Source organism: Pelodiscus sinensis, chromosome 1 (assembly GCF_049634645.1).
Source record: "Pelodiscus sinensis isolate JC-2024 chromosome 1, ASM4963464v1, whole genome shotgun sequence".
Classification (NCBI taxonomy): domain Eukaryota; kingdom Metazoa; phylum Chordata; order Testudines; family Trionychidae; genus Pelodiscus; species Pelodiscus sinensis.
This window is the reverse complement of record NC_134711.1, coordinates 330,301,276-330,315,983: the sequence shown is the minus strand read 5'-3', so window position 1 is coordinate 330,315,983 and position 14,708 is coordinate 330,301,276.

The window sequence follows — 14,708 nt, the reverse complement described above, 5'->3', positions numbered from 1 at the left end:
CTGCCCTGCACCGCTGGAGTCCCAGCTCCCCTCCCCTCCCCCAGCGCTAACCACTAGCCCCCCTGCCCTGCACCGCTGGAGTCCCAGCTCCCTTCCCCTCCCCCAGCGCTAACCACTAGCCCCCCCTGCCCTGCACCGCTGGAGTCCCAGCTCCCCTCCCCTCCCCCAGCGCTAACCACTAGCCCCCCCCGCCCTGCACCGCTGGAGTCCCAGCTCCCTTCCCCTCCCCAAGCGCTAACCACTAGCCCCCCCTGCCCTGCACCGCTGGAGTCCCAGCTCCCTTCCCCTCCCCCAGCGCTAACCACTAGCCCCCCCTGCCCTGCACCGCTGGAGTCCCAGCTCCCCTCCCCTCCCCCAGCGCTAACCACTAGCCCCCCCTGCCCTGCACCGCTGGAGTCCCAGCTCCCCTCCCCTCCCCCAGCGCTAACCACTAGCCCCCCCTGCCCTGCACCGCTGGAGTCCCAGCTCCCTTCCCCTCCCCCAGCGCTAACCACTAGCCCCTCCTGCCCTGCACCGCTGGAGTCCCAGCTCCCTTCCCCTCCCCCCAGCGCTAACCACTAGCCCCCCCTGCCCTGCACCGCTGGAGTCCCAGCTCCCCTCCCCTCCCCCAGCGCTAACCACTAGCCCCCCCTGCCCTGCACCGCTGGAGTCCCAGCTCCCCTCCCCTCCCCCAGCGCTAACCACTAGCCCCCCTGCCCTGCACCGCTGGAGTCCCAGCTCCCTTCCCCTCCCCCAGCGCTAACCACTAGCCCCCCCTGCCCTGCACCGCTGGAGTCCCAGCTCCCCTCCCCTCCCCCAGCGCTAACCACTAGCCCCCCCCGCCCTGCACCGCTGGAGTCCCAGCTCCCTTCCCCTCCCCAAGCGCTAACCACTAGCCCCCCCTGCCCTGCACCGCTGGAGTCCCAGCTCCCTTCCCCTCCCCCAGCGCTAACCACTAGCCCCCCCTGCCCTGCACCGCTGGAGTCCCAGCTCCCTCCCCTCCCCCAGCGCTAACCACTAGCCCCCCCTGCCCTGCACCGCTGGAGTCCCAGCTCCCCTCCCCTCCCCCAGCGCTAACCACTAGCCCCCCCTGCCCTGCACCGCTGGAGTCCCAGCTCCCTTCCCCTCCCCCAGCGCTAACCACTAGCCCCTCCTGCCCTGCACCGCTGGAGTCCCAGCTCCCTTCCCCTCCCCCCAGCGCTAACCACTAGCCCCCCCTGCCCTGCACCGCTGGAGTCCCAGCTCCCCTCCCCTCCCCCAGCGCTAACCACTAGCCCCCCCTGCCCTGCACCGCTGGAGTCCCAGCTCCCTTCCCCTCCCCCAGCGCTAACCACTAGCCCCCCCTGCCCTGCACCGCTGGAGTCCCAGCTCCCCTCCCCTCCCCCAGCGCTAACCACTAGCCCCCCCTGCCCTGCACCGCTGGAGTCCCAGCTCCCTTCCCCTCCCCCAGCGCTAACCACTAGCCCCCCTGCCCTGCACCGCTGGAGTCCCAGCTCCCTTCCCCTCCCCCAGCGCTAACCACTAGCCCCCCCTGCCCTGCACCGCTGGAGTCCCAGCTCCCCTCCCCTCCCCCAGCGCTAACCACTAGCCCCCCTGCCCTGCGCAGGCGGAGCCCCAGCTCCCCTCCCTTCCCCCAGCGCTAACCACTAGCCCCCCCTGCCCTGCACCGCTGGAGTCCCAGCTCCCTTCCCCTCCCCCAGCGCTAACCACTAGCCCCCCCTGCCCTGCACCGCTGGAGTCCCAGCTCCCTTCCCCTCCCCCAGCGCTAACCACTAGCCCCCCCTGCCCTGCACCGCTGGAGTCCCAGCTCCCCTCCCCTCCCCCAGCGCTAACCACTAGCCCCCCCTGCCCTGCACCGCTGGAGCCCCAGCTCCCCTCCCCTCCCCCAGCGCTAACCACTAGCCCCCCCTGCCCTGGACCGCTGGAGTCCCAGCTCCCTTCCCCTCCCCCAGCGCTAACCACTAGCCCCCCCTGCCCTGCACCGCTGGAGCCCCAGCTCCCCTCCCCTCCCCCAGCGCTAACCACTAGCCTCCCTGCCCTGCACCGCTGGAGTCCCAGCTCCCCTCCCCTCCCCCAGCGCTAACCACTAGCCCCCCCTGCCCTGCACCGCTGGAGTCCCAGCTCCCCTCCCCTCCCCGAGCGCTAACCACTAGCCCCCCCTGCCCTGCACCGCTGGAGTCCCAGCTCCCCTCCCCTCCCCCAGCGCTAACCACTAGCCCCCCTGCCCTGCACCGCTGGAGTCCCAGCTCCCTTCCCCTCCCCCAGCGCTAACCACTAGCCCCCCCTGCCCTGCACCGCTGGAGTCCCAGCTCCCCTCCCCTCCCCCAGCGCTAACCACTAGCCCCCCTGCCCTGCACCGCTGGAGTCCCAGCTCCCTTCCCCTCCCCCAGCGCTAACCACTAGCCCCCCCTGCCCTGCACCGCTGGAGCCCCAGCTCCCTTCCCCTCCCCCAGCGCTAACCACTAGCCCCCCTGCCCTGCACCGCTGGAGTCCCAGCTCCCTTCCCCTCCCCCAGCGCTAACCACTAGCCTCCCTGCCCTGCACCGCTGGAGTCCCAGCTCCCTTCCCCTCCCCCAGCGCTAACCACTAGCCCCCCCTGCCCTGCACCGCTGGAGTCCCAGCTCCCTTCCCCTCCCCCAGCGCTAACCACTAGCCCCCCCTGCCCTGCGCCGCTGGAGTCCCAGCTCCCCTCCCCTCCCCCAGCGCTAACCACTAGCCCCCCCTGCCCTGCACCGCTGGAGTCCCAGCTCCCTTCCCCTCCCCCAGCGCTAACCACTAGCCTCCCTGCCCTGCACCGCTGGAGTCCCAGCTCCCCTCCCCTCCCCCAGCGCTAACCACTAGCCCCCCCTGCCCTGCACCGCTGGAGTCCCAGCTCCCCTCCCCTCCCCCAGCGCTAACCACTAGCCCCCCCTGCCCTGCACCGCTGGAGTCCCAGCTCCCTTCCCCTCCCCCAGCGCTAACCACTAGCCCCCCCTGCCCTGCACCGCTGGAGTCCCAGCTCCCGTCCCCTCCCCCAGCGCTAACCACTAGCCCCCCCTGCCCTGCACCGCTGGAGTCCCAGCTCCCTTCCCCTCCCCCAGCGCTAACCACTAGCCCCCCCTGCCCTGCACCGCTGGAGTCCCAGCTCCCTTCCCTCCCCCAGCGCTAACCACTAGCCCCCCCTGCCCTGCACCGCTGGAGTCCCAGCTCCCTTCCCCTCCCCCAGCGCTAACCACTAGCCCCCCCTGCCCTGCACCGCTGGAGTCCCAGCTCCCCTCCCCTCCCCCAGCGCTAACCACTAGCCCCCCTGCCCTGCACCGCTGGAGTCCCAGCTCCCCTCCCCTCCCCCAGCGCTAACCACTAGCCCCCCCTGCCCTGCACCGCTGGAGCCCCAGCTCCCCTCCCCTCCCCCAGCGCTAACCACTAGCCCCCCCTGCCCTGCACCGCTGGAGTCCCAGCTCCCTTCCCCTCCGCCAGCGCTAACCACTAGCCCCCCTGCCCTGCACCGCTGGAGCCCCAGCTCCCCTCCCCTCCGCCAGCGCTAACCACTAGCCCCCCCTGCCCTGCACCGCTGGAGTCCCAGCTCCCCTCCCCTCCCCCAGCGCTAACCACTAGCCCCCCCTGCCCTGCACCGCTGGAGTCCCAGCTCCCCTCCCCTCCGCCAGCGCTAACCACTAGCCCCCCTGCCCTGCACCGCTGGAGCCCCAGCTCCCCTCCCCTCCGCCAGCGCTAACCACTAGCCCCCCCTGCCCTGCACCGCTGGAGCCCCAGCTCCCCTCCCCTCCGCCAGCGCTAACCACTAGCCCCCCCTGCCCTGCACCGCTGGAGCCCCAGCTCCCCTCCCCTCCCCAGCGCTAACCACTAGCCCCCCCTGCCCTGCACCGCTGGAGCCCCAGCTCCCCTCCCCTCCCCCAGCGCTAACCACTAGCCCCCCCTGCCCTGCACCGCTGGAGCCCCAGCTCCCCTCCCCTCCGCCAGCGCTAACCACTAGCCCCCCCTGCCCTGCACCGCTGGAGCCCCAGCTCCCCTCCCCTCCGCCAGCGCTAACCACTAGCCCCCCCTGCCCTGCACCGCTGGAGCCCCAGCTCCCCTCCCCTCCCCCAGCGCTAACCACTAGCCCCCCCTGCCCTGCACCGCTGGAGTCCCAGCTCCCCTCCCCTCCCCCAGCGCTAACCACTAGCCCCCCTGCCCTGCACCGCTGGAGTCCCAGCTCCCTTCCCCTCCCCCAGCGCTAACCACTAGCCCCCCCTGCCCTGCACCGCTGGAGTCCCAGCTCCCCTCCCCTCCGCCAGCGCTAACCACTAGCCCCCCCTGCCCTGCACCGCTGGAGTCCCAGCTCCCCTCCCCTCCCCCAGCGCTAACCACTAGCCCCCCCCGCCCTGCACCGCTGGAGTCCCAGCTCCCTTCCCCTCCCCAGCGCTAACCACTAGCCCCCCTGCCCTGCACCGCTGGAGCCCCAGCTCCCCTCCCCTCCCCCAGCGCTAACCACTAGCCCCCCCCGCCCTGCACCGCTGGAGTCCCAGCTCCCTTCCCCTCCCCCAGCGCTAACCACTAGCCCCCCCTGCCCTGCACCGCTGGAGTCCCAGCTCCCTTCCCCTCCCCCAGCGCTAACCACTAGCCCCCCCTGCCCTGCACCGCTGGAGTCCCAGCTCCCCTCCCCTCCCCCAGCGCTAACCACTAGCCCCCCTGCCCTGCACCGCTGGAGTCCCAGCTCCCTTCCCCTCCCCCAGCGCTAACCACTAGCCCCCCCTGCCCTGCACCGCTGGAGTCCCAGCTCCCTTCCCCTCCCCCAGCGCTAACCACTAGCCCCCCTGCCCTGCACCGCTGGAGTCCCAGCTCCCCTCCCCTCCGCCAGCGCTAACCACTAGCCCCCCTTAGCCCCACCTGCCCTGCGCCGCTGGAGTCCCAGCTCCCTCCCCTCCCGCCAGCGGCTAACCACTAGCCCCCCCTGCCCCTGCACCGCTGGAGTCCCAGCTCCCCTCCCCTCCGCCAGCGCTAACCACTAGCCCCCCCTGCCCTGCACGCTGGAGTCCCAGCTCCCTTCCCCTCCCGCAGCGCTAACCACTAGCCCCCCGTGCCCTGCACCGCTGGAGTCCCAGCTCCCTTCCCCTCCGCCCAGCGCTAACCACTAGCCCCCCGTGCCCTGCACCGCTGGAGTCCCAGCTCCCTTCCCCCTCGCCCAGCGCTAACCACTAGCCCCCCGTGCCCTGCACCGCTGGAGTCCCAGCTCCCTTCCCTCCGCCAGCGCTAACCACTAGCCCCCCTGCCCTGCACCGCTGGAGTCCCAGCTCCCCTCCCTCCGCCAGCGCTAACCACTAGCCCCCCGTGCCCTGCACCGCTGGAGTCCCAGCTCCCCTCCCCTCCGCCAGCGCTAACCACTAGCCCCCCTGCCCTGCACCGCTGGAGCCCCAGCTCCCCTCCCCTCCGCCAGCGCTAACCACTAGCCCCCCCTGCCCTGCACCGCTGGAGCCCAGCTCCCCTCCCCTCCGCCAGCGCTAACCACTAGCCCCCCCTGCCCTGCACCGCTGGAGCCCCAGCTCCCCTCCCCTCCCCAGCGCTAACCACTAGCCCCCCCTGCCCTGCACCGCTGGAGCCCCAGCTCCCCTCCCCTCCCCAGCCTAACACTAGCCCCTCCTGCCCTGCACCGCTGGAGTCCCAGCTCCCCTCCCCTCCCCCAGCGCTAACCACTAGCCCCCCTGCCCTGCGCAGCGGAGCCCCAGCTCCCCTCCCTTCCCCCAGCGCTAACCACTAGCCCCCCCGCCCTGCACCGCTGGAGTCCCAGCTCCCTTCCCCTCCCCAGCGCTAACCACTAGCCCCCCTGCCCTGCACCGCTGGAGTCCCAGCTCCCTCCCCTCCCCCAGCGCTAACCACTAGCCCCCCCCTGCCCTGCACCGCTGGAGTCCCAGCTCCCTTCCCCTCCCCCAGCGCTAACCACTAGCCCCCCTGCCCTGCACCGCTGGAGTCCCAGCTCCCTCCCCTCCCCCAGCGCTAACCACTAGCCCCCCTGCCCTGCGCCGCTGGAGTCCCCAGCTCCCCTCCCCTCCCCAGCGCTAACCACTAGCCCCCCTGCCCTGCACCGCTGGAGTCCCAGCTCCCTCCCCTCCCCCAGCGCTAACCACTAGCCCCCCTGCCCTGCACCGCTGGAGTCCCAGCTCCCCTCCCCTCCGCCCAGCGCTAACCACTAGCCCCCCCTGCCCTGCACCGCTGGAGTCCCAGCTCCCCTCCCCTCCGCCAGCGCTAACCACTAGCCCCCCCTGCCCTGCACCGCTGGAGTCCCAGCTCCCCTCCCCTTCCCCAGCGCTAACCACTAGCCCCCCTGCCCTGCACCGCTGGAGTCCCAGCTCCCCTCCCCTCCCCAGCGCTAACCACTAGCCCCCCTGCCCTGCACCGCTGGAGTCCCAGCTCCCCTCCCCTCCCCCAGCGCTAACACTAGCCCCCCTGCCCTGCACCGCTGGAGTCCCAGCTCCCTTCCCCTCCCCCAGCGCTAACCACTAGCCCCCCCTGCCCTGCACCGCTGGAGTCCCAGCTCCCTTCCCCTCCCCAGCGCTAACCACTAGCCCCCCTTGCCCTGCACCGCTGGAGTCCCAGCTCCCTTCCCCTCCCCCAGCGCTAACCACTAGCCCCCCTGCCCTGCACCGCTGGAGTCCCAGCTCCCTTCCCCTCCCCCAGCGCTAACCACTAGCCCCCCCTGCCCTGCACCGCTGGAGTCCCAGCTCCCCTTCCCTCCCCCAGCGCTAACCACTAGCCCCCCTGCCCTGCACCGCTGGAGTCCCCAGCTCCCTTCCCTCCCCAGCGCTAACCACTAGCCCCCCCTGCCCTGCACCGCTGGAGTCCCAGCTCCCCTCCCCTCCCCCAGCGCTAACCACTAGCCCCCCTGCCCTGCACCGCTGGAGTCCCAGCTCCCTTCCCCTCCCCAGCGCTAACCACTAGCCCCCCCTGCCCTGCACCGCTGGAGTCCCAGCTCCCCTCCCCTCCCCCAGCGCTAACCACTAGCCCCCCCTGCCCTGCACCGCTGGAGTCCCAGCTCCCTCCCCTCCCCAGCGCTAACCACTAGCCCCCCCTGCCCTGCACCGCTGGAGTCACCCCTCCCCTGGTCCCCTCCCCCCCCCAGCGCTAACCACTAGCCCCCCCTGCCCCTGCACCGCTGGAGTCCCCAGCTCCCTTCCCCTCCCCCAGCGCTAACCACTAGCCCCTCCTGCCCTGCACCGCTGGAGTCCCAGCTCCCCTTCCCCTCCCCCCAGCGCTAACCACTAGCCCCCCCTGCCCTGCACCGCTGGAGTCCCAGCTCCCCTCCCCTCCCCCAGCGCTAACCACTAGCCCCCCCTGCCCTGCACCGCTGGAGTCCCAGCTCCCCTCCCCTCCCCCAGCGCTAACCACTAGCCCCCCTGCCCTGCACCGCTGGAGTCCCAGCTCCCTTCCCCTCCCCCAGCGCTAACCACTAGCCCCCCCTGCCCTGCACCGCTGGAGTCCCAGCTCCCCTCCCCTCCCCCAGCGCTAACCACTAGCCCCCCCGCCCTGCACCGCTGGAGTCCCAGCTCCCTTCCCCTCCCCAAGCGCTAACCACTAGCCCCCCCTGCCCTGCACCGCTGGAGTCCCAGCTCCCTTCCCCTCCCCCAGCGCTAACCACTAGCCCCCCCTGCCCTGCACCGCTGGAGTCCCAGCTCCCTCCCCTCCCCAGCGCTAACCACTAGCCCCCCCTGCCCTGCACCGCTGGAGTCCCAGCTCCCCTCCCCTCCCCCAGCGCTAACCACTAGCCCCCCCTGCCCTGCACCGCTGGAGTCCCAGCTCCCCTTCCCCTCCCCCAGCGCTAACCACTAGCCCCTCCTGCCCTGCACCGCTGGAGTCCCAGCTCCCTTCCCCTCCCCCAGCGCTAACCACTAGCCCCCCCTGCCCTGCACCGCTGGAGTCCCAGCTCCCCTCCCCTCCCCCAGCGCTAACCACTAGCCCCCCCTGCCCTGCACCGCTGGAGTCCCAGCTCCCTTCCCCTCCCCCAGCGCTAACCACTAGCCCCCCCTGCCCTGCACCGCTGGAGTCCCAGCTCCCCTCCCCTCCCCCAGCGCTAACCACTAGCCCCCCCTGCCCTGCACCGCTGGAGTCCCAGCTCCCTTCCCCTCCCCCAGCGCTAACCACTAGCCCCCCTGCCCTGCACCGCTGGAGTCCCAGCTCCCTTCCCCTCCCCCAGCGCTAACCACTAGCCCCCCCTGCCCTGCACCGCTGGAGTCCCAGCTCCCCTCCCCTCCCCCAGCGCTAACCACTAGCCCCCCTGCCCTGCGCAGGCGGAGCCCCAGCTCCCCTCCCTTCCCCCAGCGCTAACCACTAGCCCCCCCTGCCCTGCACCGCTGGAGTCCCAGCTCCCTTCCCCTCCCCCAGCGCTAACCACTAGCCCCCCCTGCCCTGCACCGCTGGAGTCCCAGCTCCCTTCCCCTCCCCCAGCGCTAACCACTAGCCCCCCCTGCCCTGCACCGCTGGAGTCCCAGCTCCCCTCCCCTCCCCCAGCGCTAACCACTAGCCCCCCCTGCCCTGCACCGCTGGAGCCCCAGCTCCCCTCCCCTCCCCCAGCGCTAACCACTAGCCCCCCCTGCCCTGGACCGCTGGAGTCCCAGCTCCCTTCCCCTCCCCCAGCGCTAACCACTAGCCCCCCCTGCCCTGCACCGCTGGAGCCCCAGCTCCCCTCCCCTCCCCCAGCGCTAACCACTAGCCTCCCTGCCCTGCACCGCTGGAGTCCCAGCTCCCCTCCCCTCCCCCAGCGCTAACCACTAGCCCCCCTGCCCTGCACCGCTGGAGTCCCAGCTCCCCTCCCCTCCCCGAGCGCTAACCACTAGCCCCCCCTGCCCTGCACCGCTGGAGTCCCAGCTCCCCTCCCCTCCCCCAGCGCTAACCACTAGCCCCCCTGCCCTGCACCGCTGGAGTCCCAGCTCCCTTCCCCTCCCCCAGCGCTAACCACTAGCCCCCCTGCCCTGCACCGCTGGAGTCCCAGCTCCCCTCCCCTCCCCCAGCGCTAACCACTAGCCCCCCTGCCCTGCACCGCTGGAGTCCCAGCTCCCTTCCCCTCCCCCAGCGCTAACCACTAGCCCCCCCTGCCCTGCACCGCTGGAGCCCCAGCTCCCTTCCCCTCCCCCAGCGCTAACCACTAGCCCCCCTGCCCTGCACCGCTGGAGTCCCAGCTCCCTTCCCCTCCCCCAGCGCTAACCACTAGCCTCCCTGCCCTGCACCGCTGGAGTCCCAGCTCCCTTCCCCTCCCCCAGCGCTAACCACTAGCCCCCCCTGCCCTGCACCGCTGGAGTCCCAGCTCCCTTCCCCTCCCCCAGCGCTAACCACTAGCCCCCCCTGCCCTGCGCCGCTGGAGTCCCAGCTCCCCTCCCCTCCCCCAGCGCTAACCACTAGCCCCCCTGCCCTGCACCGCTGGAGTCCCAGCTCCCTTCCCCTCCCCCAGCGCTAACCACTAGCCTCCCTGCCCTGCACCGCTGGAGTCCCAGCTCCCCTCCCCTCCCCCAGCGCTAACCACTAGCCCCCCCTGCCCTGCACCGCTGGAGTCCCAGCTCCCCTCCCCTCCCCCAGCGCTAACCACTAGCCCCCCCTGCCCTGCACCGCTGGAGTCCCAGCTCCCTTCCCCTCCCCCAGCGCTAACCACTAGCCCCCCCTGCCCTGCACCGCTGGAGTCCCAGCTCCCGTCCCCTCCCCCAGCGCTAACCACTAGCCCCCCCTGCCCTGCACCGCTGGAGTCCCAGCTCCCTTCCCCTCCCCCAGCGCTAACCACTAGCCCCCCCTGCCCTGCACCGCTGGAGTCCCAGCTCCCTTCCCCTCCCCCAGCGCTAACCACTAGCCCCCCTGCCCTGCACCGCTGGAGTCCCAGCTCCCTTCCCCTCCCCCAGCGCTAACCACTAGCCCCCCCTGCCCTGCACCGCTGGAGTCCCAGCTCCCCTCCCCTCCCCCAGCGCTAACCACTAGCCCCCCTGCCCTGCACCGCTGGAGTCCCAGCTCCCCTCCCCTCCCCCAGCGCTAACCACTAGCCCCCCCTGCCCTGCACCGCTGGAGCCCCAGCTCCCCTCCCCTCCCCCAGCGCTAACCACTAGCCCCCCCTGCCCTGCACCGCTGGAGTCCCAGCTCCCTTCCCCTCCGCCAGCGCTAACCACTAGCCCCCCTGCCCTGCACCGCTGGAGCCCCAGCTCCCCTCCCCTCCGCCAGCGCTAACCACTAGCCCCCCCTGCCCTGCACCGCTGGAGTCCCAGCTCCCCTCCCCTCCCCCAGCGCTAACCACTAGCCCCCCCTGCCCTGCACCGCTGGAGTCCCAGCTCCCCTCCCCTCCGCCAGCGCTAACCACTAGCCCCCCCTGCCCTGCACCGCTGGAGCCCCAGCTCCCCTCCCCTCCGCCAGCGCTAACCACTAGCCCCCCCTGCCCTGCACCGCTGGAGCCCCAGCTCCCCTCCCCTCCGCCAGCGCTAACCACTAGCCCCCCCTGCCCTGCACCGCTGGAGCCCCAGCTCCCCTCCCCTCCCCCAGCGCTAACCACTAGCCCCCCCTGCCCTGCACCGCTGGAGCCCCAGCTCCCCTCCCCTCCCCCAGCGCTAACCACTAGCCCCCCCTGCCCTGCACCGCTGGAGCCCCAGCTCCCCTCCCCTCCGCCAGCGCTAACCACTAGCCCCCCCTGCCCTGCACCGCTGGAGCCCCAGCTCCCCTCCCCTCCGCCAGCGCTAACCACTAGCCCCCCCTGCCCTGCACCGCTGGAGCCCCAGCTCCCCTCCCCTCCCCCAGCGCTAACCACTAGCCCCCCCTGCCCTGCACCGCTGGAGTCCCAGCTCCCTTCCCCTCCCCCAGCGCTAACCACTAGCCCCCCCTGCCCTGCACCGCTGGAGTCCCAGCTCCCCTCCCCTCCGCCAGCGCTAACCACTAGCCCCCCCTGCCCTGCACCGCTGGAGTCCCAGCTCCCCTCCCCTCCCCCAGCGCTAACCACTAGCCCCCCCTGCCCTGCACCGCTGGAGTCCCAGCTCCCCTCCCCTCCCCCAGCGCTAACCACTAGCCCCCCCTGCCCTGCACCGCTGGAGTCCCAGCTCCCCTCCCCTCCCCCAGCGCTAACCACTAGCCCCCCTGCCCTGCACCGCTGGAGTCCCAGCTCCCTTCCCCTCCCCCAGCGCTAACCACTAGCCCCCCCTGCCCTGCACCGCTGGAGTCCCAGCTCCCCTCCCCTCCGCCAGCGCTAACCACTAGCCCCCCCTGCCCTGCACCGCTGGAGTCCCAGCTCCCCTCCCCTCCCCCAGCGCTAACCACTAGCCCCCCCTGCCCTGCACCGCTGGAGTCCCAGCTCCCTTCCCCTCCCCCAGCGCTAACCACTAGCCCCCCTGCCCTGCACCGCTGGAGTCCCAGCTCCCTTCCCCTCCCCCAGCGCTAACCACTAGCCCCTCCTGCCCTGCACCGCTGGAGTCCCAGCTCCCTTCCCCTCCCCCAGCGCTAACCACTAGCCCCCCTGCCCTGCACCGCTGGAGTCCCAGCTCCCCTCCCCTCCCCCAGCGCTAACCACTAGCCCCCCTGCCCTGCACCGCTGGAGTCCCAGCTCCCCTCCCCTCCCCCAGCGCTAACCACTAGCCCCCCCTGCCCTGCACCGCTGGAGTCCCAGCTCCCCTCCCCTCCCCCAGCGCTAACCACTAGCCCCCCCTGCCCTGCACCGCTGGAGTCCCAGCTCCCCTCCCCTCCCCAGCGCTAACCACTAGCCCCCCCTGCCCTGCACCGCTGGAGTCCCAGCTCCCCTTCCCCTCCCCCAGCGCTAACCACTAGCCCCCCCTGCCCTGCACCGCTGGAGTCCCAGCTCCCCTCCCCTCCCCCAGCGCTAACCACTAGCCCCTCCTGCCCTGCACCGCTGGAGTCCCAGCTCCCCTCCCCTCCGCCAGCGCTAACCACTAGCCCCCCCTGCCCTGCACCGCTGGAGTCCCAGCTCCCTTCCCCTCCCCCAGCGCTAACCACTAGCCCCCCCCTGCCCTGCACCGCTGGAGTCCCAGCTCCCCTCCCCTCCCCCAGCGCTAACCACTAGCCCCCCTGCCCTGCACCGCTGGAGTCCCAGCTCCCCTCCCCTCCCCCAGCGCTAACCACTAGCCTCCCTGCCCTGCACCGCTGGAGTCCCAGCTCCCCTCCCCTCCCCCAGCGCTAACCACTAGCCCCCCTGCCCTGCACCGCTGGAGTCCCCGCTCCCCTCCCCTCCCCAGCGCTAACCACTAGCCCCCCTGCCCTGCACCGCTGGAGTCCCAGCTCCCCTCCCCTCCCCCAGCGCTAACCACTAGCCCCCCCTGCCCTGCACCGCTGGAGTCCCAGCTCCCCTCCCCTCCCCCAGCGCTAACCACTAGCCCCCTCCTGCCCTGCACCGCTGGAGTCCCAGCTCCCTTCCCTCCCCCAGCGCTAACCACTAGCCCCCCTGCCCTGCACCCGCTGGAGTCCCAGCTCCCCTCCCCTCCCCCAGCGCTAACCACTAGCCCCCCCTGCCCTGCACCGCTGGAGTCCCAGCTCCCCTCCCCTCCCCCAGCGCTAACCACTAGCCCCCCCTGCCCTGCACCGCTGGAGTCCCAGCTCCCTTCCCCTCCCCAGCGCTAACCACTAGCCCCCCCTGCCCTGCACCGCTGGAGTCCCAGCTCCCCTCCCCTCCCCAGCGCTAACCACTAGCCCCCCTGCCCTGCACCGCTGGAGTCCCAGCTCCCCTCCCCTCCCCCAGCGCTAACCACTAGCCCCCCTGCCCTGCACCGCTGGAGCCCCAGCTCCCCTCCCCTCCGCCAGCGCTAACCACTAGCCCCCCTGCCCTGCACCGCTGGAGCCCCAGCTCCCCTCCCCCTCCGCCAGCGCTAACCACTAGCCCCCCTGCCCTGCACCGCTGGAGCCCCAGCTCCCCTCCCCTCCGCCAGCGCTAACCACTAGCCCCCCCTGCCCTGCACCGCTGGAGCCCCAGCTCCCCTCCCCTCCCCCAGCGCTAACCACTAGCCCCCCCTGCCCTGCACCGCTGGAGCCCCAGCTCCCCTCCCCTCCGCCAGCGCTAACCACTAGCCCCCCCTGCCCTGCACCGCTGGAGCCCCAGCTCCCCTCCCCTCCGCCAGCGCTAACCACTAGCCCCCCCTGCCCTGCACCGCTGGAGCCCCAGCTCCCCTCCCCTCCGCCAGCGCTAACCACTAGCCCCCCCTGCCCTGCACCGCTGGAGCCCCAGCTCCCCTCCCCTCCCCCAGCGCTAACCACTAGCCCCCCCTGCCCTGCACCGCTGGAGTCCCAGCTCCCTTCCCCTCCCCCAGCGCTAACCACTAGCCCCCCCTGCCCTGCACCGCTGGAGTCCCAGCTCCCCTCCCCTCCGCCAGCGCTAACCACTAGCCCCCCCTGCCCTGCACCGCTGGAGTCCCAGCTCCCCTCCCCTCCCCCAGCGCTAACCACTAGCCCCCCCTGCCCTGCACCGCTGGAGTCCCAGCTCCCCTCCCCTCCCCCAGCGCTAACCACTAGCCCCCCCTGCCCTGCACCGCTGGAGTCCCAGCTCCCCTCCCCTCCCCAGCGCTAACCACTAGCCCCCCTGCCCTGCACCGCTGGAGTCCCAGCTCCCTTCCCCTCCCCCAGCGCTAACCACTAGCCCCCCCTGCCCTGCACCGCTGGAGCTCCCAGCTCCCCTCCCCTCCGCCAGCGCTAACCACTAGCCCCCCCTGCCCTGCACCGCTGGAGTCCCAGCTCCCCTCCCCTCCCCCAGCGCTAACCACTAGCCCCCCCCGCCCTGCACCGCTGGAGTCCCAGCTCCCTTCCCCTCCCCCAGCGCTAACCACTAGCCCCCCTGCCCTGCACCGCTGGAGTCCCAGGTCCCTTCCCCTCCCCCAGCGCTAACCACTAGCCCCTCCTGCCCTGCACCGCTGGAGTCCCAGCTCCCTTCCCCTCCCCCAGCGCTAACCACTAGCCCCCCTGCCCTGCGCCGCTGGAGTCCCAGCTCCCCTCCCCTCCCCCAGCGCTAACCACTAGCCCCCCCTGCCCTGCACCGCTGGAGTCCCAGCTCCCCTCCCCTCCCCCAGCGCTAACCACTAGCCCCCCCTGCCCTGCACCGCTGGAGTCCCAGCTCCCCTCCCCTCCCCCAGCGCTAACCACTAGCCCCCCCTGCCCTGCACCGCTGGAGTCCCAGCTCCCCTCCCCTCCGCCAGCGCTAACCACTAGCCCCCCCTGCCCTGCACCGCTGGAGTCCCAGCTCCCTTCCCCTCCCCCAGCGCTAACCACTAGCCCCTCCTGCCCTGCACCGCTGGAGTCCCAGCTCCCCTCCCCTCCCCCAGCGCTAACCACTAGCCCCCCCTGCCCTGCACCGCTGGAGTCCCAGCTCCCCTCCCCTCCGCCAGCGCTAACCACTAGCCCCCCCTGCCCTGCACCGCTGGAGTCCCAGCTCCCTTCCCCTCCCCCAGCGCTAACCACTAGCCCCCCCTGCCCTGCACCGCTGGAGTCCCAGCTCCCCTCCCCTCCCCCAGCGCTAACCACTAGCCCCCCTGCCCTGCACCGCTGGAGTCCCAGCTCCCCTCCCCTCCCCCAGCGCTAACCACTAGCCTCCCTGCCCTGCACCGCTGGAGTCCCAGCTCCCCTCCCCTCCCCCAGCGCTAACCACTAGCCCCCCTGCCCTGCACCGCTGGAGTCCCCGCTCCCCTCCCCTCCCCCAGCGCTAACCACTAGCCCCCCTGCCCTGCACCGCTGGAGTCCCAGCTCCCCTCCCCTCCCCCAGCGCTAACCACTAGCCCCCCCTGCCCTGAACCCCTGGAGTCCCAGCTCCC